The 24,310-nt window shown below is 36.6% G+C and overlaps 1 protein-coding gene across 5 annotated transcripts in view; it reads left to right on the forward strand.

Moving 5' to 3' along the window:
- Window positions 1-24,310, forward strand: part of LOC138702089 (monocarboxylate transporter 9-like) — a 97,998-nt gene that overhangs the window by 32,340 nt on the left and 41,348 nt on the right. For 2 of the 5 annotated variants that reach the window (XM_069829643.1, XM_069829644.1), the window contains exon 2: window positions 20,372-20,666. The exons of the other annotated variants lie outside the window; for them this stretch is intronic. The gene's annotated coding sequence lies outside the window, so the exon portion shown is untranslated. The remainder of the gene's footprint in view (window positions 1-20,371; window positions 20,667-24,310) is intronic. 5 annotated transcript variants of the gene reach the window in all.

The raw sequence follows: 24,310 nt of genomic DNA on the forward strand, positions 1-24,310 counted from the left end.
AACAATAATAATAATAATAATAATAATAATCATAATAATAATAATGACAACAACAATAATAGAACAAATTTCTTCCTTTTTATTGTAAACTTTTGAGATTGTTTTTCAGTGGCTCAACCACACAATCATAACAAATGGTTTTATAACTGAACGGAAATTTCTCTTAACCAATGTGGTCTCGAAATCTTCGTTATCTGGTTGATGAATCGTATACTGTTCAGTAGCTTTTCTAGCGAACATACAAGTTCCACTTGTGAGGAAATCAAGATAAAGAGTTAGTTTCTTATCTTATTTACGTTTATTTGACAGGGCATGTCGAACTCGATGTACACAGACGAAATTAATCATCTGCTATATTGTATACAGCCCATCACACATAGCCTACATTTACCTCGTTTTATACAAAACCGTTGAATAACTTCAGATAACTCGCATACTCCATAAGACGTATAATGCGAATAGTATTGATTGATTGATTTATTTATTTATTTATTTATTTATTTATTTATTTATTTTATTTATTTATTTATTTATTTATTTTATTTATTTATTTATTTATTTGTTTATTTATTTATTTATTTATTTATTTATTTATTTATTTATTAGCCGTACCCGTGGGCTCCGCTGCACCCGTTAGAAATAAATATAAAGTAATTACATAATTAAAATAGGACATTTGATCCAGGGAACATTCGTGTTTGATAGAAGGATAAATCGTTTAATATGTTACTTAATTTAAATTGTGTTTAAATAATTAAAATGCGATCATTTCGGTCCAGAGAGCATTCACTTGGTGCAATGACAATTCCTTTAACATGTTTCTTAATTATTATTACATGCAACCATAGTTTAATGAAGATTGACATCATTTAGATTTAATGTATATACTTTATTTTACTTGCTATATGTTTCCATTGAATTGTGGTAATAACTTAATTTTTACCCTTCTCTATATTCAATAAATGGCGTTTGGCCCACTATGGTTCTGAACCCTTCAAATAACTTAAATTATATTATATAATATTACATATTATATTATATTATATTATATTATATTATATTATATTATATTATATTATATTACATTATATTATATCAGAAGTTACTGTAATAACATTATAGCATTATGTCCATCTAGAGAAACTACACTTTCCAATGGTGAAATAATAATTAATTATACAAATCGGTTAATTTAGCTTCCGATATTACTTCATACAAACACAGAAACATTCTCTGTAGGCTATCTTTCATAGCTTTCGATTGTTGCTGTCCAAGGCCCCTTATATACGAAGTCATTTGTTTTTTTATTTCATTATACGGCCTTAGATGGCAGTTATTTTAATTTTAAAACTCATTTATCTCATTAAATATCAGTCCTATCAAAATTTTTCAAGGAATAAAACTTATCGCAAATTATTTTTAAAGAAACTTTTGTTATGTAATATTTTTCACAAAAATCAATAATACGCGAGATATTTCGATTTATTTAATTCAGGCCCCCTTATAACCCCCCTTTTAAATAATGTATTTTGAATGCCATATAGTCTAAAATCTAAGTTACAACGAACATAATTTATATTCCAATTTTCATCGAAATCCGTTCAGCCATTATCGCGTGAAAAGGTAACAAACATACATACAGACAGACAGACAGACAGACAGACAAACAAAAATTTCAAAAAAAGCGATTTTCGGTTTCAGGGTGGTTAATTATATATGTTAGGGCCAATTATTTTTGGAAAATCGAAAATTATCAGAAAAATTTGGGCTACAGATTTATTATTAGTATAGATTTATTTATTTGTTTATTTATTTATTGACTTTACGAGGCTTGGATGAATGTTTGTACTTAGGCCGTTTGGGCCCTTTGCACTCCCTACAAGCGATGATAGTCTAAATCCGATGGATGACCCGAGTAGCATTCGTGAATCCGACGCTGACAGACAGATCATCCTTCCTAGGCCCAGCAGATAAAGTCCCATCATCTACTGACGAGCCCGAACCCAGAGCCCAGAGTCCCAAGCCTTCAGAACCTAGATCGACTCGGAAGCCCGTACTAACCCCAGACATCGTCCCAGCCTATTTATACTGTTATGGATGATAGTAACATAAGCTCGCAGAACTGCGCGCATTGTATTCTTCACCTAACATAATTATGAAAATGAAATCCAGATGTTTGAGATGGGCAAGATATGTAGCACGTATAGGTGAATCCGAAATTCATATAGAGTGTTATTTGGAAGACCTGAGGGGAAAAAGACCTTTGGGAAGGCCGAGACGTAAATGGGAGGATAATATTAAAATGGATTTGAGGGAGGTGGGGCATGATTGTAGGGACTGGATTAATCTTGCTCAGGATAGGGACCAATCACATCATAATATTACTGTATTTCAAATTACACTGCAAAATATTGTATCTCTGAAGCGATGCCGTATTTTTTAAGTTATTTATATCTTCTGTTCCATAGCCATATCTTTCATCACCTAGAATTTCACAAAAAACAACTTTAAAATATCATTGAATACTGTGTTATTGTTAGAAAATACCCTTTTATGCTAAAGAGTATTATATCGAACAGCAAAGCTTTACCAATATTTACAATTTTTTTCATAGTGTCTTCCATAAAAAAAAAAACATGGCACAAAGAAACAACCTACCAACCAACCAACCAACCAATCAATTTGTAAAACAACTAATCAACCTGATAACTAGTCAGCCGGCCAGCAAATTTTCTTTTTGAAGAATTTTTTTTATAGTCCTTAAAATTCTCTTCGGTCTTCGAGAACGTCGAAATCACACAACCTGTGGAGTAACGGTTAGTGCGTCTAGCTGCGAAACCAGGTGGCCCGGGTTCGGTTCCCGGTCGGGGCAAGTTACCTGGTTGAGGTTTTCTCCGGGGTTTTCCCTCAACCCAATATGAGCAAATGCTGGGTAACTTTCGGTGTTGGACCCCGGACTTATTTCACCGGCATTATCACCTTCATCTCGTTCAGACGCTAAATAACCTAAGATGTTGATAAAGCGTCGTAAAATAACCTACTAAAATATAATAAAAATATTTTACTATTTTACATGCTGCTTGCGAGGAAATGATGAAATACATGGGCGGACACAAATTGAAAGCCTGCACTGTAAACTGTGTCTAAAACTGATGGAGCCTCGAACTTAACTGGTGAAATAGATCAAAAGATTTGATAATAATCGAACCGCTGGTGATGAAATTGTGCATCCGTCGTGTCAGTTTACCGGTAAGTTTTTTTTTTTCGTAGTCTGTGCTTGAAGAGACTTGAAGTAATTTATGCTGGCGAGCAGCAAGTCAATTGCGTCACTCCATCCATCATCCAACAGCCGAAATTACCGTATGAATGCAAGTCCACTTTATGAGTAAATTAGAGAGGATGGAAGAGTGGGCACGCAGTTCTCCTATCATTTCACTCCTCGAAATGCAGTTACGTCCGGATTTTGAAGTCTCATACAGGGGAGGGAGGTATACAGGAAACGTTGGAATGCGACGCCCCATACAAAGCCAGGCGGCGTGGTGCCGTCAACATTGACATTAGGCCTGGATTCATTCATTAGTGTTCTCCCCAAGGGCAGGTCTTTCACTGCAAACCCAGCATTCTCCAGTCTTTCTATTTTCAGGCTTCCTCTTTCTCTCCGCATATGATCCATATATCTTATAATAATAATAATAATAATAATAATAATAATAATAATAATAATGGCTTTATTTAACCTGGCAGAGTTAAGGCCGTAAGGCCTTCTCTTACACTCAACCAGGATTAAAACTTGCTTACACAGTTGAACATAAAACTTGGTCGGAATTAAGTAATTACATACTGATACATAATGAGATCAAAAGAGGTAGTTACATAAAATTTACCTCATAAAATAAAAATAAACATAGTGAAATACATATTAATTTGTTAGAATCAAATACGAATCACATAAAAACAGAAGCCGATAATTCAATAAAAAAAGAAAAATGTTCACAGTAAAAATAAAAATAAACACATTAGTATACATATTAGTATTAGATTACAATTAAGTAGGATTTACATAATTAAACCAGAAACCGACCATTGAATAAAATGTACACAAAAAATAGATTAATAATAAAAAACAACAACATAGTGGGATACATATTGACATTAAGTGATAAATAAACACGATTTAGATAATAAAAATAAGAAACAAAAAAAAAATAATAATGTCGTCTACCATCTGATATCTTCTTCTGCCCCGAACTCTTCTCCCGTTCACCATTCCTTCCAGTGCATCCTTCAGTAGGCAGTTTCTTTTCAGCCAGTGACCCAGCCAATTCCTTTTCCTTTTCCTCTTCCTGATCAGTTCTAGCATCATTCTTTCTTCACCCACTCTTTCCAACACAGACACAGCTTCGTTTCTTACTCTGTCCATTTCACACGCTTCATCCTTCTCCATATCCACATTTCAAATGCTTCTATTCGCTTCTCTTCACTTCGTCGTAATGTCCATGCTTCTGCCGCATACAATGCTACACTCCACACAAAGCACTTCACTAATCTCTTCCTTAGTTCTTTCTCCAGAGATCCGCAAAAGATGCTCCTTTTTTCTATTAAAAGCTTCCTTTGCCATTGCTATCCTCCTATTGACTTCGTGGCAGCAGCTCATATTACTGCTTATAGTACACTCCAAGTATTTGAAGCTGTCCACTTGCTCTACTGCCTCATTTACAATTCGCAAGTTTACCTTCTTTACTTTTCTTCCTATGACCATGGTCTTCGTCTTGTTGGCATTTATCTTCATCCCATACTGCTCACAGCTGTCATTTAGCTCCAGCAGCATATCCTTAGTATCATCTCCTCTTCTGCTAACAACGCCATATCATCAGCACACTTTGTTCTTTTTCCTCCCACTATCACTGCTCCCTTGTTCTGAAAACAGTTCTTCACTAAATCCTCCAAGTGGATGTTGAACAGGGTAGGCGATAAAGGGCATTCGTGTCGTACTCCTCTCCCTACTTCAATTCCTTCTGAGATTTCTTCTCCCGTCCTGACTTTGACTCGTTATTGACGTCAAATGAAGGGACTTCAACGCTGATTTCATAAATAGTATGCAATGTGTATTGCGTACCAATTGTTTGATTATTTTACTGTACACGGTGGTAAAAACATGAGTGATTTAAATTCTATTCTGTGATCAAATGGCCATAAAGATTTCGTCTGAAGTTTTCAGTTGGAGTCATAATTCTGTAAAGTGTAAATTATTATTACGTCTTCATGTTTATAGCCTATAAGAAATATAATTTCGGTCCCAGTTAGTTCGCATTAGCGAGGTCTATTCTATACGGTATATTGAAATTTTACTGTACAATAGGAACCACTCCGTATTGCAATATTTCAACAGACGAAATCGGTGTCGTCGAATATTTTCCGATGATGTGCAAAGCTCCAGCCGAGAGAAGCACTCCTAGGACGAGACTGGCATTCCGTCACTATGTTACGTAACATATTCATTGCGTTTGTTTGTCCCTTCAGAAACATGCTAATCAACTTTACAGTCCCTGGACAAACAAGGAGCATGCTTGTTTGAAAACTGAAACTTTTTTCATTTTTACACTCCCTTTCTGTAAAAGGGTCCAAAATATCTGTCACAGAACTCATTGCTTACGTAAAAATAGTTCTCGAAATCGCATGTGCTAAAGATTTTTACTATATAATTGATTATACTGGGTGTTCAGTTCAAAATGTGTCTTGGCTCGCTGTATGCCGTCATGTGGCTAGCTGATGAGCCTAGAGAATTCAATCTTCCTACACTTCCGCAGCTCAGGTGTATAATCTAAGAGGCAGAGAAGTTGGCTAGCAAGTACGGCGTTCATTCTGAAGAGTACGTGCCGATACGTACGGTAACGCCGGTAGTGGCAGGAATGTGAACTGTTTGGAAATACGTACTGTCGGGATATGGGGAGAGGGTTAAGACGATTACTTACGTATTTGTTGACATTAACTTCGACGGTCAACATGGACACGGAGCATTTGATTTGTGTTGTGGAATGTTACCGTACGCAACCGATGATAACAAATACCCTGCGTACGACTTGCCGGCGCAAAACACAGTTCGAAAGAGGTTATGGTAGCACACAGACCGTACAGACCGCCATCTGTTGCTACGACGTTCAAGTTATACCGTACACGTTCTCAAGTTCAGATTGAAGAACGCTTTAAATAATAGGCAACTTCTCTAACATATAAAATGAAACTCGCTTCAAATCGGTGACCCAACAACAGTGACGTCATGACACACTTTGAAATGAACACCCAGTAGTTCACGTTAACACTTTGTTTGTTAAAAATATAAAATTGTTTAGTCACACGTTAAAAAGTGTTTGGACAGACGGCCCGTTTCGACGTGATGTTACATCTTCATCAGTGTCTCCTGAACTACTCGCAGCAATTAATATAGTTTCTCATGTGAATATGAAGGAAAATCATTCTTGTACAGTCATTGACTTAGCTTTAACTACAATATGCGCCACATCTCTGAATTGTATTTTGTTCACCAGTTGCGTTATATTAGGCTGTACTGCCGGAGGAGGGAAATGAAATGTGGATCTGTCAATTTAGAGCGATCGTCGCTCATATCCAAGTTCATTTTCGAAAATGTTTGCTCACATATGTACGTAGAACCGAACACAGAACTCATGCGTGCTTGCGATTGTTTTGAATACAGAAGTATTCGTTTTCCCATATCTCTTTAAATTGATATTTTCCGAACGACATTGCGTTGACAATGGTGAATACAAACCCGTTCTATCTTATCATATGAATAAACTGTGGGTTTGATGAAAGAGATAAGTGACGTAATCCGGCTTGTGAGGTATGCCACAACTGGCGCTCAGTTTTGCATCCCTGCTCTAACACATTCTTCAGTGTCTGAGGCAGTGGCGGCTCCTGCATATATCTTAAGAGGAGGAAAGAAGTTAACAGCACGAAATGACACCTTCTTGAATGAAACATGCTACAAATCAGCCTACATGCATACATGTAAGAGGAGGTAGTGTTGGGGTTGGCCTTTCCTTCTGTATAGCAATAATCTGTTCTTGTAAACTGAATCTCCTAAATTGTCCAAAATATAATATTATGTTTTCACTTCCATTCAATGTTGAATAATTGCGCAAATTAACAATTAACAAGGAAATTCACAACCTCGTAGCATTTTTCGAGCACACTACAGCATCACACGTGTTGGAAGAGACTAGCTACTAACTCGTAACCGGAACCGTTTTACGGAAATGGAAATGGGAATGGGAAATAATCTGAGGAAAGCGAGAACACTGCACCCACCCACGTGGTCTGTGTTGCCACATGTACATTTTACAAGCTCAGTACCAAATGCTTTTGAAGAATGTCAGTTCTTGTAAAGTCATACTATCATTATTGTTCAAAGCTGCCGGTAGCCGATTAATTTTTTATGTTAAAAATGATGTAGTTTGGAGTACCTACTTTCAGTTTCAAATATATTTGTACAAAACTGACAACTTGGCTGTTGCCCTGTCTAGTAAACAATGAATAGAAGTGAACTTCAGGGGCCAACTACGCAGAACTACTTCCTCTTTGTTTTACATAAACCCGACTTTAACTTTCAAATATCCACGAAAGTTTCAAACCATGAATAGTAGCCTATAGAAAGTGCAATGAATAATATTTTTTATTTATAATTTTTAAAAAAGATTATATGTTATGTCTTTCATAGCGTTGCGTTAAAACTGTTTTTATTGTGTCTCCTCCTAGATGTGTTATAGTCCGGTTGAATGCAACATCGTTAGGTGGCAGCAGTAGCGAGCTTGCTGCACGACCAGTCGGTTTCTATTTCCCGCCCATGACTGATTCAGAGGAGGATCTCCTCCCTCTCCGTTCATTTACTTGCTTTAAAACTCTGCTTCTTTCTCTGGCCACCAGTGTGCTATTGTCTATGTGTGTTAACTGCAGTAGAGGAGGAATGGAGTGCCTTTCCTCCACACAGATAATCTCGCATCCTTCTCACAGTTTTCTAGCAGCACATGTGCGCGCGTCGTTTAAAACTCGATCAACCGAGGTTTTCTTATAGTTGTGAACTTAAAAATTATCGAATCTTCCTCGAATTTCAAGGCACATATTTCATTTGGTATTTACTTTCAAAAGAAGAAAATGTGAGGAGGACGTTCCTCCCTTTCCTCCCCCGAGGAACCGCCACTGGTCTGAGGGTACCTAGTGTTCGCTCGTCGGCGTCGTTTTGCTTGAAAGCTGCTGTAGTTGCCGTCCGCCGCCACTGCCAGAGTGTCAGCCTGTATAATTGCTTATAGATTCCGCACACGTTCGAACTCCTCTTCTCTAATGACTGGTGCTAATTTTCTGTATTTTTCTTTTTGTATTCAGCGTTCCCATGCGGTTATTCCATGTAGGTAGATCATGTCGACTGTGAGGCCCAGAAACACTTCTCTGAATGTTTGCGTAAGAGAAAATTGTTTGTTGTTTGTTTGTTTTAAGATAAAATATGTAACTTCTAACAGCTCTAATCTGTGCAAAGATTTGCAAACCTTCCGTTAATGTGTGTTTAATAAATACATCTGGTGCGTAAATTTGTCTTGTAAATCAGAGCACTCACACTTTGTTTGTAAAGAGTGACTGTGCGAGCCTTGCCTCAGGGCTCGGTTTTAGCTAGAGCCGAGGTCATCCGTGGTGTACGCGACGCCTAAGGGGCTGCTCTCACGCTGCGTAAGTACGAAAAGCTGTCAGTACATTTCTTGTGGACTATATAATGAAGAGGAGAGCTAAAGCTACTGTATATTGAAATTGTAGCAGATAGGATCTGGATATTTTATACCTGTAGTTACTTAATCTAGATACCGGTACTTCAAAGTCATATGGTTTATAAGGGTGCTATTCATAGACATTTCGCTAGCCCGCGCTACGAGCGTGCTAAACTAGCCCCGGCTATCGACTGGTTACTTGTACAGGATTCATATCATATCATATCGCTAACACTGGTTTATGAATAAGAAAAACGTTAGTTCGCTGATCATCTACCGAAAGCACACGCTAAGAATGTCTATGAATACGGCCCAAAATGTTTAGTAAGAACAGAGGCTAAGAGTGTTTGAGAATAAGGTTCTTAGGAAAATATTTGGGGATAAAAGGGATGAAGTTACAGGAGAATGGAGAAAGTTACACAACGCAGAACTGCATGCATTGTGTTCTTCACCTGACATAATTAGGAACATTAAATCCAGGCGTTTGAGATGGGCAGGACATGTAGCACGTATAGGCGAATCCAGAAATGCATATAGAGTGTTAGTTGCGAGGCCGGAGAGAAAAAAGTCCTTTGGGGAGGCCGAGACGTAGATGGGAGGATACTATTAAAATGGATTTGAGGGAGGTGGGATATGATAGAGACTGGATTAATCTTTCACAGGATAGGGACCGATGGCGGGCTTGAAGCATAGTGGTTACTCAGAAGTACCCCCGTTTTCTTTCTTTCTAAATTTTATGCCACAGATATTCCATCAAGATACCACCTCTTGAGTATACATAGAGGTGCCATCTGTGTTCTGAAATTGTGTGCAGAGTTAAAATGTTGAAAAAAATCGATTGAAGCTTTGGTATGATCCATGATATGAAGAACATAAAAAATTTTTAATTTGTGCTTCAAAAGGTTAAGTGAGGGCGGCAATGAACTTGCAGGTTTCTTAAAAATCATTTGTAAGTAAATAAGTAAATATAAATGTTTAGTCCATAATTCTGTTTTTTCAGCAGTTGTGACGTTTTTTGCATTTTCAAATAAAATAGGCTTATTTTTACTTGTAAGATTTTTTCTTGTAGAAAGAATTTAATAACTTATATTTTAAAATTTGTTCCAATTGAATTGTTATAGACATCACAATGACTTCACTTTGTCAAACTGTCCCAGCTTCAGTGCTAGTACGGTAGTACGAAACTTCCAATTTGTCGTAGACAGACAGCGCAGTGAATAGTTTCAATAGATGGGAAAAGTAAACAAACCCTCCCCTGTCCCCCCCACCAACTGTACGCACAATACTCTATCACAGTCATGTCAATTGATGCCCACAGGAGCAAGCGCGCACTTTAGAGCCCAGGAGAGCCTGAGCGCTTTACAGCGGAAAGGAAAGAGACACATGAAAGAGGTGGTATATGCCGCTTGGTCGAGCTTTATTCAGGGATGGCCAGCACTGATTCAATAGATAAAGGGAAGAGAATTTATTAAAACTGTATCCATGCTAATTTTTAGATTTGTCTGAGAAGTATAAGTGCATTATAAGAATGTAAGTTTTAATTTTAATGCTTATTTTTCACAAGTTTGATTTTTTTATTCAAAAGAAATATTTTCTCAACTTTTCGTATAGAAAAGTGAAATTTTCAGGTATAGGCCTATTTATTTAGTAGCCTTACAGAATGTTTTCGTAAATGTAATATACCGTATATACGTATTACTGAAGATAGTGTATTGAAAATTTTGAAAATATTCGCATGGAAATTGTTTGTAAGGAAATGAATTAACAAAGCAACTACTGTTACATCATAAGCAAAAGATACGTGCCCATGTGTTGTAAAAATGTCACCTCTATAGCTTCAGCAGATTTCGAGAAAATAATTTAATATTCTGATGATAGGAAGTTGCTCACAAATATCACCTTAAAAGCATAGGCTAATGCGATAAGAGTTTTGTTATGTAATATTAGTTACACTTAAAACAGATACAGTACCTAGGTAACTTTGCTTTGTACTGTAATATTGTTTTGATTAGTTTATCGATTACTTTTGTAAGGCTAAAGATACCATCAATATAAATTCCAACTTATCATGTCATACTCAATCTCTTTCTTTCGAATATCACTTTCTTTATGAATGATGTGTTTCATCCACTTAATACAGTATAATATTATACTACTATGGAATTTAAGTGAATATTCCTTCTTAACTCTGTATTATGTTATTAAGATTTAAAACACAAGTGCAATATTAAGAAATCAGTGTTAATATTTTTGTTTTACAGACAATATAGATAATATTAAACAGAAAGAAGCCATATAAAAATAACGACATAAAATTTCACGTTCCGTTTGAAGTTTGTGCACCACTGTTTTCTTAATCCAACAGGCTGCTTATTCATATACACAACCCTTCCTCTTTCCATACTTAGCGCTTGCTGCCCGCGCACGACGTCAAGGTCAGAAAAATGCGCTTGCTTTGACATCACTGCGTCTATCAGTTATGTTAACCAGTATCTCTCCGACTGGGGCCTGAACTTCGAAGTCTAATTATAATATTATTGTGACTATAAATGTTTACGACCATAACGGAGCAGTGGTAGAAGCAGAATGTCAGGGAAAACTAAGGATTCAGATAAAATCTATCGAATCTCAGGTTTCTCCTTCGGCAATTTCGCCGTGTGTGTACAGTGAATCAGAAACAACTGGGAAAGATTTAGACTAAAGCTCGAAAGAATAGTTACCGGTACGGCAAATACAGGGACATCACTTTATTTTTACTAACATTTTTAACATTAACCTGGCTATACTCGGAAACACTGTTATCCCCCTTCCATTACAGGAGTTTGGTGTTGCTAGTGCAATATGTAAACAAATCATTTTACTAGCTATAGGAGGAGAGAAAAGTAGTGTATCCATTTACGTTACAGGGAAATATAGTATTACGATTTTCAGTTTGATCATTACTTTACAGTATTTTATAAAAAAAAAAACAGAATAGTAACAATTGTTTTTTCACAAACTCAAGTCTTCAGGCGGTTATATACATTATGTAATGTCTACTTTATTCAGCATATTACTAACCTAATTTATTCCTGAGAATTTTGTGAGCACTTCCGTAAGAAACCCCAATTTCTACAGCTAACTTCTTGACCGACTTATTAGGACCTCGCTGCATCCTTTCTCTAGCATCTTCTATAGCATCTTCTGTCACCTTTGTTGGCCATCTTACACTTCTCTTCCTTTCTGTATACCCTGTTGCTCTAAATTTATCTGCCAGATTAATGACTTTTCTACGAAAATATTCCGTAATGATATAATCAGGAAATTGTGAAAAAAAAAGAAGAAAAACTGTTGTTCACATTCGGTTATATTGTAATTCCAGTTTCCATCATCGTTCTTCATACCTACAAACAGTAAAACAAAACTCTTGTTTAAATAATGCTGTTAAGTACCGCACCATATTATAAGGTACCGTACTTTCGATACCTCTATCTTCACTTGTGCTCAGTCCACACAGATAAATTCAGTTATGCTACACACCATACCTGTGTGAAAATAAACTTTAATAATATAAGCTTTTTCTTCTATAGAAAATTCAAAATATTTCTGAAACACACTGTACTCTGTATTGTTTATTTCACTGCTAGCAACAGCGGCCGTAAGTTTGTGTGACTGACGTTAGCAAGGACATTAGTGAAAGGGGTGGGAGTCAAGTACATTTAGAAACGCAGGTACAATAAAAATTGAAGTAAAAATAAAATGATGTCCCTGTATTTGACAGAAACTAATACAATGTATTATTTGATGTTATTTCTACTTATGTGTACCTGTTCGATCAGATATTTTATCTCTACTATTTTAACAGTGATGTGTATTTGTACAGACGTGGACAAATTATTAGCAAAATTGGAGATTTTTATTATAAATTTTTCAAACTATGATTGTTCAATTTAGACTACAGTTGACATCTTTGGGTATTTCCAAATTATTAGAAAAATCGAAGATTTTTATTTTCTATTTTTACAAAATTTCACTCTTCAATTTAGACTACAATTGATATTTTCGCATATTTACAAATTATTAGCAAAAGTGAAGATTTTTTAAATATATTTTTTACAAAATTCGACTCTTCAATTTGGACTACAGGTGACATTTTGGATATTTGTAAATTATTAGCAAAACTGAAGATTTTTATTATATATTTTTACAAAATTTTACTCTTCACTTTAGACTGCAGTTGACATTTTTGCATAATATTTACAAATTATTAGGAAAATTGAAGATTTTATTATATTTTTTTTTATAAAATTTGACTCTTCAATTTAGAATAGACTACATTTGAAATTTTTGCATATTTCTATCTACTGTAATGATAGAAATATGCAAAATTGTCAACTGTAGTCTAAATTGAATAGTCAAGTTTTGTAAATAGAATTAATCATAAAAATCGTCAATTTTGTTAATAATTTGTCCACGTCTGTATATTGTACGTCCGATACTATCTTCCAGCCGAACTGATAAATTAGTTAAGACGTTTTCAAAAGAAGGCGAGATAGAAAGGATATCGGACTGCGAGTGTGTAAACAACTGCTTCGTTCGATCGTGCGGGCAAGTGAATAGCTAGCTCGTCTGTATGTCTGTCCAGTATCCGGTAACGAACCGTGGCAGTCGTGTCTCGTGAAGGATAATGAAAGCTTGCTTCAAACAGGTAAACGCAACGAAATTGACGCATACTTTCTCGTTACTTCTTCTTACACGTTTCCCAACAACTCAGTTCCTTTGTCATGTTCCGAACGCGCTTGTTTTTCTTGAGTTTTCGTTAGCTATTATCTTAAAAGTGATAGATTGCAGTCCAAGTTACAGTAGACACTGTCTAGGTCGATATAACTGACATTATTCATACACAAATTAGACCATTAGTTTAATGAATTCCACATAAAAGGCAGCCTTTATAAAATCACAGAATGTTAAACAGAGTGATTCACGAGGATTTACCGTCACTCACGGAGCTTATTTCCGAAGACATTCTGAACAAAAAAAAAAGTCATATAAACATGGGTCTCATTCTCAATATTTTCAGAGTTACACTAATTTGAAGTTGTTTGTAAAATACCTTTTTTTCTTTAGTTTTAAGGGTAAAAGAATATTACAAATAGACAATGAACTATTCAGAATCATCATTTCTTTAATTGGCTAGTGTTCTGAAGCTAAAAAGGTGTTGTTAATTCTTTAGTTGCTTCGTACACAAATTTTTTTATCAATTTTTAACTACAAAATTACATTAATCTTACGCACTTATCACAACAATCACACGATTTCTAGCAACCTGATTCTTCACAATCAAATTATGCATCCTACGGAAATTTATCTTTTGAAGAGGTGCAAAAATTCAAATACTTGGAAGCAACAGTAACAAATATAAATGATACTCGGGAGGAAATTAAACACAGAATAAATATGGGAAATGCCTGTTATTAGTCGGTTGAGAAGCTTTTTATCATTCAGTCTGCTGTCGAAAAATCTAAAAGTTAGAATTTATAACACTGTTAGGATTACCGGTTGTTCTGTATGATTGTGAAACTTGGACTCTCACTTTGAGAGAGGAACAGAGGTTAAGGGTGTTTGAGAATAAGGTTGTTAGGAAAATATTTCGGGCTAAGAGGGATGAAGTTACAGGAGAATGGAGAAAGTTACACAACACAGAACTGCACGCATTGTATTCTTCACCTGACATAATTAGGAACATTAAATCCAGACTTTGAGATGGGCAGGGCATGTAGCACGTATGTGCAAATCCAGAAATGCATATAGAGTGTTAGTTGGGAGGCGGGAGGAAAAAAGACCTTTGGGGAGGCCGAGACGTAGATGGGAAGATAATATTAAAATGGATTTGAGGGAGGTGGGATATGATGGTAGAGACTGGATTAATCTTGCACAGGATAGGGACCGATGGCGGGCTTATGTGAAGGCGGCAATGAACCTCCGGGTTTCCTTAAAAGTCAGTAACTAAGTAAGTACGGTCTTAAAGAATTTAAAAGAGTGGCATGAATCGTTAACAATTATATTTCAGTAAATGTGTCTTTATCTTGCTTAATTACCAAGCTGGAATGGTTTTCTCATTGCATATGTGGGCAAATAAAGAGGCTGACTCATGAAAATGTTTAGTTTTGTCTAACCGTAGTAAAGAAAATTACCTTTTACTGCATATAAGCTGCCATTAAATAGGTATTATATTATTATTGTTATTAAATCCAAGTGGTATTCCTGTTGTTCACCGACGTATGAGTTTGCGGGGACAGACGCAGCGTCAATTGTTACTGTTGACTAGAGTTGGGTCGATTCGTGAACGAATCGTTCATTCGAACGACTAATAATAAAGAATCGTAAGAATCGATTCGTGGTATCAACGAATCGTCGTTCAAAAGAATCGTAACGAATCGTCGTTCAAAAGAATAGTAAGGAATCGGCATGGTATCGTAACCCACGATTCTATTAGTTGTTTGATGTAACCTGTCAACGGACATTTCCGAACCGTGTCGAATGCTCCCGAGCGAGAGTGAAATCAAAATATGTACTGCATTGGTTAAGTATGGAAAATAATGAACACAAACCTGAAATTTGCATAGTTAAATAGAGATGTAATGCAAAAAATGTACTTCGTAATAAGGTTCAGTTGATAAATTATAACATTATCTTGGGTAATTTTGTAGACTAATGGAGGTCATACTGAATGGTTCCAGCCAATGAGAAAGAGACAATCCAATGTCTCGCCTCTTATGCCATCTATGAGAGAGATGTAGAACGTTTTTGTTCTACGCGTGGTTTGCAAAGGAAAGTGTCTTGCGACGATTCAAAAGAATAGTTGGAATCGCAGACTGGGAAGAATCGTGAACTCGTTGACGATTCAAAAGAATAGTTGGAATCGCAGACTGAGAAGAATCGTGAACGAATCGTTAGAATCGATTCGTAATGTGTGATTGAATCGTTGGAATCGACTTCTGAAAAAGAATCGTGTTGCCCAACTCTACTGTTGACTCGCTTTCCGTACCAAACAAAGCTACTATCGGTGACTCAGGAGAAAACGAGAGCGGACTGAGGGGGAAGGGATGTGAACAGATAACGTAAAACAACTTGCGCAATATCTGTACTGCAGTAAGCGGAAACATTAGGTCTCCTTCTGTTCAACTCAGCTTTAATTTCCATACGCATTGTTACTCATGTTTCCTGCACGAGTAATAACCTGGCTACTGGGATGCTTATCTGAGCGATGTTTATAATAATCAGCAGCGATAGTCAAGAAGGTCACATTCTTGCCCCTCGTCTTCTCCTGAGTAACGGACAGTATGATCGGCGTACACCTTACTTGTATTCAAAATAACCAAATGCAGAACTCTAATCATAACCATAGCACTTAAACCCCCTCCCTTCTCGTGTATCTATTTATTATACGTAGGTTTCGTATCAGGGAACTCTCCTCTTCCTTAGACCAGCTCCCTTCGCACGAGCTAGGACGGAATGATGCCTAACATGGGGAAATGGAAGGATCCTGAGGAAACCAATGCGATCTTGTCCGCTGACTGACCGGAACTCGAACTCGGGCTCCCTGCGTGACAGGCAGGTGGTCTAGACCAGCGGTGCACAACCCGCAGCCCGCGGGCTTCATGCGGTTGCCACTATGTTTGCTGCGGCCCGATAGTAACGTTTCAAAATTAACATTTAAAAAAATATATTTGAACAGACTTGTATTATTAATTATATAAATTGCAGTAATCACTAATTAGTAAGATATTTATGTAAATTGTATTTATTATTGGAAGATGTCTGCGGCCCTCCAAAAAAAAACATTTTTTTAAACAATGACCCGCAGTATTCATAAGGTTGAGCACCCCTGGTCTAGACCATTCAATCGTTGTATAATATTTTATCCCAGGTAGTTAAAACTGTTAATGTGTTGATTGTCATTTGACAAAGTAATATTTTTAACACCCCTGAGTAGTAAAAACTGTTGTGGAATGTGGTCTGTCTACGCCTGGACTGTTACACAGGTTTCATTCATATTCTGTGTGTAGAGTCTTCTTACTCATCTCGGAAGGTCATTGAACTTCTGTGATTGACCTATCGTAATGTCAGAAATAAGAGCCTTCAAATATGTCCTTAAATAATACAAGGTACCGTTGGAAGTCATAGGGTCGTGCTCGTAACATGGTGGCTGCTACGAAAGAAAGCTTGGATTAAAATATTAGCTGTCAATACGCAGTCTAAGGCACTGAAATAGCTTGAAAACTGCATTTGAAAATTGTTTTTGTTAAGTTGTTGCACATGTAGTTTGGTTTATTTTATTTATTAATACGTTTTAAGCTTCCTTCAATTTAGGATGATTATTTGTGTTCCCATATCTGATTATTATTATTATTGTTATTATTATTATTATTATTATTATTATTATTATTATTCATTACAATTGAAGAGTCCACTGCAAGAATGATGGATGTCACTTTCTTGTCGAAAATAAACCAAGACTGTCGATGCATAGCTTAAGTTAAGCTTATGTAGAATGTACAGGGACATCATTTTATTTTTACTTCAATTTTTATTGTACCTGAGTTTTTGAATGTACTTCACTCCCACCCTTTCTACTAAGGAAGTTCCAACTCCACACAGAACCAAGACCGCAGATATTAAGCAGTACTGAGTTACTGAGTATAGTACGTTCCAGAAATATGTTCGCGTTTTCCAGTGACGAAAGAGCTTTCAATATTGAATCATATTTTCGCACAGGTACTGTCCGTTTGCCTACGTCGCATCCCGATTTCCCCCACCCGCTTCTGCTCGCCCCTCTGTAATAGCTGGGCTGTCTTAGCTCTTTTCTGAAAACATTAATTTCTCTTAGGAATTGGAAGTTTACGTAATATTATACAGCTGTTTAATTTAACTTAAATAAAAGGGCCTCGTTAAGTAATTAAATGTCACGTGATTTCCTCCCTTTCTACAATCCTGCGGCATAACCACTTGGACGGACAGTAGATAGCATGTCTGAGTAATTTTATATTTTCGGGTCGGGCAGAAGTGAAGATTGAATTTACAGTACGTAGAGTAGGTACAGAATTATTTCAACATGAGTTACTAGTACGAAGGACGAAACTGGCAATTGGAATTAGATGCAATAGTCTATAGTGCGATAATATGCACAAAAGAACTGAAGCCTGTATCGAAATGAACGGCCACCATTTTCAAAATTGTGTTTAAACATTCATATTATGATTATTTTTCAATTTAACTTCTTTCTCTATATTGTACGCTAATGTGCTGTAGACAGTATACACTGCATAATGAATACGTTCGCATGGATAACTCACTTCGTGAGTAAAAACACTTATTCCTAATACAGTACTATACTTTGATTAAAGAAAAACCTAATGAAAATTATCAAACTCAAAATCGCGATATTTCCTAGTTTACGTAAATGGATGAACTACTTTTCTTCCTTCCTATACCTAGTAGAGTGATTTGTGTTTTACGCCAGTATCATCGAACTCCAGTCTTGGAGGGGGGAGCAAGCGGTGTTTCCGGTTCTCTAAAGGTATAGACAGGTTAATATTAAAAATGTTAGTAAAAATAAAATGATGTCCCTGTACATACAGAGTTATATGGCATTAACACTGATAGTCATTGTCCAGTAATGATCGGAAAATCACAGTTACGCTTTGAGCGCTAAGCATTTCAAACTTTCAATTGCTTCTCCTGCAAAATGTATTCCAAATGACATCCATCATTCTTGCAGTGGACTCTTCAATTTCAAACAACTTATTCGTGTCATAGCCTACTGATGTTTAAGGTTCGGATAAAGTAGCTGCATCAGGATAGACATCCTTGGTCCGTTCGTTTTGTTTACAAACATTAATTAGGTTGTCGCGTATGTTTTAGCTAAGGGATGGGGAGCGCAAGTCCAGGCCCTATCCTATACAGCTATACAGCATATCCTGATATAGCTACTTTATCCGAACCTTACTGATGTGTGAGTCGTTTCGACTATCAATTGCATTGTCGTCTCGAGACTAGGCCTCATGGAATGAGGAGCGATTATACGAAGGCTTCGCTTTATTAGATTCAAATGCGGGAGATTTAATTTCATTCATAGCTTTATGCCCAAGGGTAGGTCCTTCACTGCAAACCCAGCATTGTCCAATCTTCCTTATTTTTCCCCTAATCTCTTGATCTCCGTAAACGATCCATATATCTTAATGTTGTCTATCATTATTTGATAGCTGGTGAATATGAAGATAGAAATGAAAATAAATATCAAACTTTTATTTCAAACCCAAAACAAGCTTACAATTTCAACCATGCTCACAGTAACAGTCTCGAACAGTATAAACGTTTTAGGCTTACGCTGTTATAGGAATTCGGTGAATCTCCCGCCACTTTTGTATTTTGTAAATCAAATAAGTTCACTCGGGAGGAAATTAAACGCAGAATAAATATGGGAAATGCGTGTTATTATTCGGTTGAGAAGCTTTTATCATCCAGTGTGCTATCAAAAAATTCTGAAAGTTAGAATTTATAAAACAGTTATATTACGGGTTGTTCTATATGGTTGTGAAACTTGGACTCTCACTTTGAGAGAGGAACATAGGTTAAGGTGCAAATCAAGATTTCAGGTATAACTCCCTGTAATTTAAGTCACACGGAGTTAGTGTGCACTCGAAGTTGGTTGCTTGACGGTTGTCAGCCCACTTTGAGGTCTGTGGATATAGAGGGAAAAATTGTGTCGGTGTCGGTTAGAGTTCCCGAGTAGCTCAATGGTAGAGCGTTGGTACGTTAAACCAAAGGTCCCGGGTTCGATACCCGGCTCCGGAACAATTTTTCCCTCGAAATTATTCATAGGTTAAGGTGTTTGAGAATAAGGTTCTTAGGAAAATATTTGGGGCTAAGAGGGATGAAGTTACAGGAGAATGGAGAAAGTTACACAACACAGAACTGCACGCATTGTATTCTTCACCTGACATAATTAGGAACACAGACGTTTGAGATGGGCAGGGCATGTAGCACATATGGGCGAATCCAGAAATGCATATAGAGTGTTAGTTGAGAGACCGGAGGTAAAAAGACCTTTGGGGAGGGCGAGACGTAGATGGGAGGATAATATTAAAATGGATTTGAGGAAGGTGGGATTGATGATAGAGACTGGATTAATCTTGCTCAGTGTAGGGACCAATGGCGGGCTTATGTGAGGGCGGCAATGAACCTGCGGGTTCCTTAAAAGCCATTTGTAAGTAAGTTGTAAGTAAATCAAATGAGTTACTTATATGTATTTGCTACAGAACTTGCCTTATACGAGGCCATTAACGTTGTAATTGTGGACGACAGTGAAATTTTGCGTATTGCAATGAAATTTATGTTTGTGTTTTGTCTCAAGTTTTGAAGGACGTTGGCACAGAGAGGTGAGGGACATGGTTGTAGAGGTAGACGCAATAACCCTGACCTTGGTCTCTCGCAGATCTATCGGCGTTACTCATCTATAAATCAATTCTTCGTCCTTGTCTACGCGTAACTGAAGACTTCCTGGTTCCTTGTATCACACTTTCCTTTTTCATGAAATGTTCGTCCCTTGTTTTGCACAGAAACCTGTTGACCCCGGGGCTGTTCACGTAGGATCCCGTTAAGAATTCGTGGACAAGGCGTCAGGTACATTAACATGCGTGTGAACACTGCTAGAGGTTTCTTCTCTGAGTTGCTCTTCTACAAGACCCGCAGTTTGGTACGGCCGGCGCGGCGGCATTGTGAAGGTTGTGACGACTGGAAAATGTTAATGGCTCTGCTACGTAGCGCTGTCACCTCACCGCAGATATGAATGTGATCTCATCCGCGTGCTGGGCTTGAAACAGCGTCTCCAGGATCTTGCGCGGCCAACAGTAGGCAAGTAAAAAGCTCTTTAAAGAATAAACAACTAAATGTGTGTTTAACTTATTGAGAGTCACTTACAGATGCGCCTTCATTTGTATCTCCTGCAGGGTTAAACATAAGTTAAGATTCATTGTTCAATACATTCTTTTAACACTTATAATCACTGAATAACTTTGCTATCTTCAGGACCGATTGTATAAACCATTTAATCTTAGATCAGAATTTCATGTTGAAGATATACCGATAAGCTGTCACAATTTGACTATAATTATATGTATATTTACCGCCTTTGCTTATCATACAAAATGAGTGAGTTAATTAGTCATATTTTCCTCATTAACGTTTTCGGTACGTAACTTGTACCATCTTCAGATGTTTGTATATTATTTTAATTGTAAACCAAGCCTGTGGGTGCATGTATCTGGACTGAAATGGTCAGTGTTTTTGTGGATATACCATTTCAGTCCAGATACATGCACCCACAGGCTTGGTTTACAATTAAAATAATATACAAACATCTGAAGATGGTACAAGTTACGTACCGAAAACGTTAATGAGGAAAATATGACTAATTAACTCACTCATTTTGTATGATAAGCAAAGGCGGTAAATATACATATAATTATAGTCAAACTTAGATCAGAAGTTAAATTGATTCTCGTTCTAGCTGAACTTGGAATTTTGTGTTGTATAAAGTCTAATCTGAGATTAATTTGTCTTAAACTCAGTGGCGGTTCGTGATAAAATATTATCTGTGTTCACAATTTTGTGTTCCAAAATCGAAGAGAATTTTAAATCGTACGTTTTTAGCCTAATATGAAATGTCATGATTCCAATGTTTCACTGTCGAAAAAACCGTATATAAATTCAAAACAACATATAATAATAATAATAATAATAATAATAATAATAATAATAATAATAATAATAATAATAATAATAAAATGGTAGAGACTGGATTAATCTTGCTCAGGATAGGGACCAATGGCGCGCTTATGTGAGGGCGGCAATGAACCTCCGGGTTCCTTAAAAGCCAGTAAGTAAGTAATAATAATAATAATAATAATAATAATAATAATAATAATAATGAAACCTAGTCCTTTTATTTCCAGTTTTTCCTGGAAAGCCAGTTTACCCAGTTCTTTACTCTTCAGAATTACTTGAACAGAGTTCATTGTTTACGTTTGTTAAAAATTAATACATAACACAATTTACAAAAGCGTGTGTTCAGTAATATATTTTGATTCACAACACACTGATGCACTATAGCCTATACCAGTACTGTAATCCCATTCGCATAGATTGATTACTATAAATACATGCCAGTAAATATTATTCTTAAATACAGTAATATACACCACCATACAGATACTTAAATTCATACCACCATCACATTCAGCCAGCACGTCTTTGAAAGCCAAACTATGCTATTATGCTGACACTGAAGTAGAGTAATTCACAAACTACACTCTCGTAGCAGCACTGTACACACATCCACATAAAGTAAACGTTCCGACAGTGAGATGCTGACACCTGCAGGCTAAAATACAGACTAATTAAATTTCCTCCTCGAGATATAGCACGTAAACGATAGGCATCGATGCACCTGACATCTGTAGGATAGATTCACTGTTCACTTAATGCTTTGTGCTCTTGACGAGTCATAAGCGGCCAGCGAAAGACAATTTTCTCCTGCGCATGCGTGAAATTCCTGTAACCTTCTTGAAAAGAACACGGCTTGTATGTGAACGGATGTTGCCAAGTTTACATAAGAAGTTTATGCAAGATGCGGGAAGTTTAAAATACTCGATCCTGATATTATATATCCCCACTACGCCAATACGGTATTAAATAATAAAACTAGTCGTGCATTAATGGAAACAAGGTGTTCACGTGCCCTTGTGCTCTTATTGACGCACCGCCACTGCTTAAACTAAAGTCAACTTTGACTGAAGAAATTTCTCCGATTAAGTTAGATGATCCAAGTTCAGTTATTTCTTTTCTGTTTGAAGTATACGAGTGGCAGATTGTGCAAAAATAATAACCATTATTATTAATATTAATACATATGGTATATACTGTATGTACATATATATATATATATATATATGTGCGTGTGTGTGTGTGTGTTTTCAATTTCTTGCCTTAATACACAAACATTCTTATATTTTATAAGGTTTTATCGTGTTCAGCAGTATCAAATAACATAACCTATAATTATATTATGTTTATAACAACCATTAATTATTAATGGATATGATAGGTACATTCATAAATTTTCAATTAACTGTATTACTAAACGAAAATTGTCGTTTTATAAAGCTTTATTATGTTTAGCAGTATCAAGCACCATAACATGATAACAATTTGGAAAACGGTCAATCTTCTTATTGTCCGCCATTATTTACAATGCACAAAACAAACCAGTGTCTCCAACAGAGTGTACGGAAAGTCGCGAAAAAGTAGTTGTAAAGTCGCTAGATTTCTCATTATCAACAAAGAAAGATTAAATTTTGTCACTATGGGGTGTTAAAAAGGTCGCTAAATCACTATTTAAGCAATATAAAAGTAAAAAGAAATTGTCGTTGAAAAAGAGTTAAAGTCGCTACATTGGCAACACTGAACAAACCTGAACAACATGGCCCGCGCATCACATACTTCACCTGTTTATGCGATGTTGCCAAATCCTTTTCACGTGAACTTAGATTGCATTTGAACCAAGGTAGTTTGATCGCAGAAAAGTTTTATACAATAGAAGAAGCGTCTGAACTCGGTTCACTTTCCGATCTTCGATCAAAGTTGATCTTTAGTCAGAGAGCTTTATACAATTGGGCCTTACTGTGTTAACTTTTGCAATTTACCTGGCTGACTAGTTTCGAAGTGGTATCCTTCATTGTCTGAAGCCTAGTGAAGGTCCCGCGCTGTCTTCTGGTTTCCTGTTGTGGTGAGGTGTGTTCATAATAAATTGTGTCGAAATGGATGTGTGTTTTAACAGGTGTATACAAGCTATCATGCAATAGTTGCAACGGCTTCTATATTGGACAGACTGGAAGATCATTTGAAACATGTTACAAGGAACATATCACAGCCATAACCAAACCACAAAACAATACAACCTACGCAGAACATCACAAACTCCAATCACAACTACGGCAACATAGACACTGACATGAAAATACTACACATCCAGCCAAAAAAGCAGAAAATTAACACCCTATACTGGTTTTTTTGAAAGATGGGACATGACAGTTAAGCGGCCAAGCTTGGAACTACAGTGCTATGTTGCCAATATGGACTACCATGCTGCCAGCTGATGGAAGCTAGCAATTGACTTTAAGATGGCTGACTTTAAAAACATTCATTGACAATTGACGCGAACAATACAAAAATCGAGAAAGAATCAAACACGAAACGTACCAATGCTAACATTGTGTGCTCGATAAATGTTGCCAAGAGAGCTATTAAGCACTTGCCACGTGGGAAAGGTACGTTTGGCAACTCAACCGTTGTTACCATAGCAACAGGCCTACCACGCTATGTGACATTCAGTTGTTTTTCCGATCGCAGCGCTCCTGTCATGTCCCATCTTAAAAAAAAACAAGTATAGAACAATATGAAATTTATAAACATACAAAAACACACCCATATCACATCCT

The sequence above is a fragment of the Periplaneta americana genome, chromosome 6, assembly GCF_040183065.1.
Source record: "Periplaneta americana isolate PAMFEO1 chromosome 6, P.americana_PAMFEO1_priV1, whole genome shotgun sequence".
Taxonomy (NCBI): Eukaryota; Metazoa; Arthropoda; class Insecta; order Blattodea; family Blattidae; genus Periplaneta; species Periplaneta americana.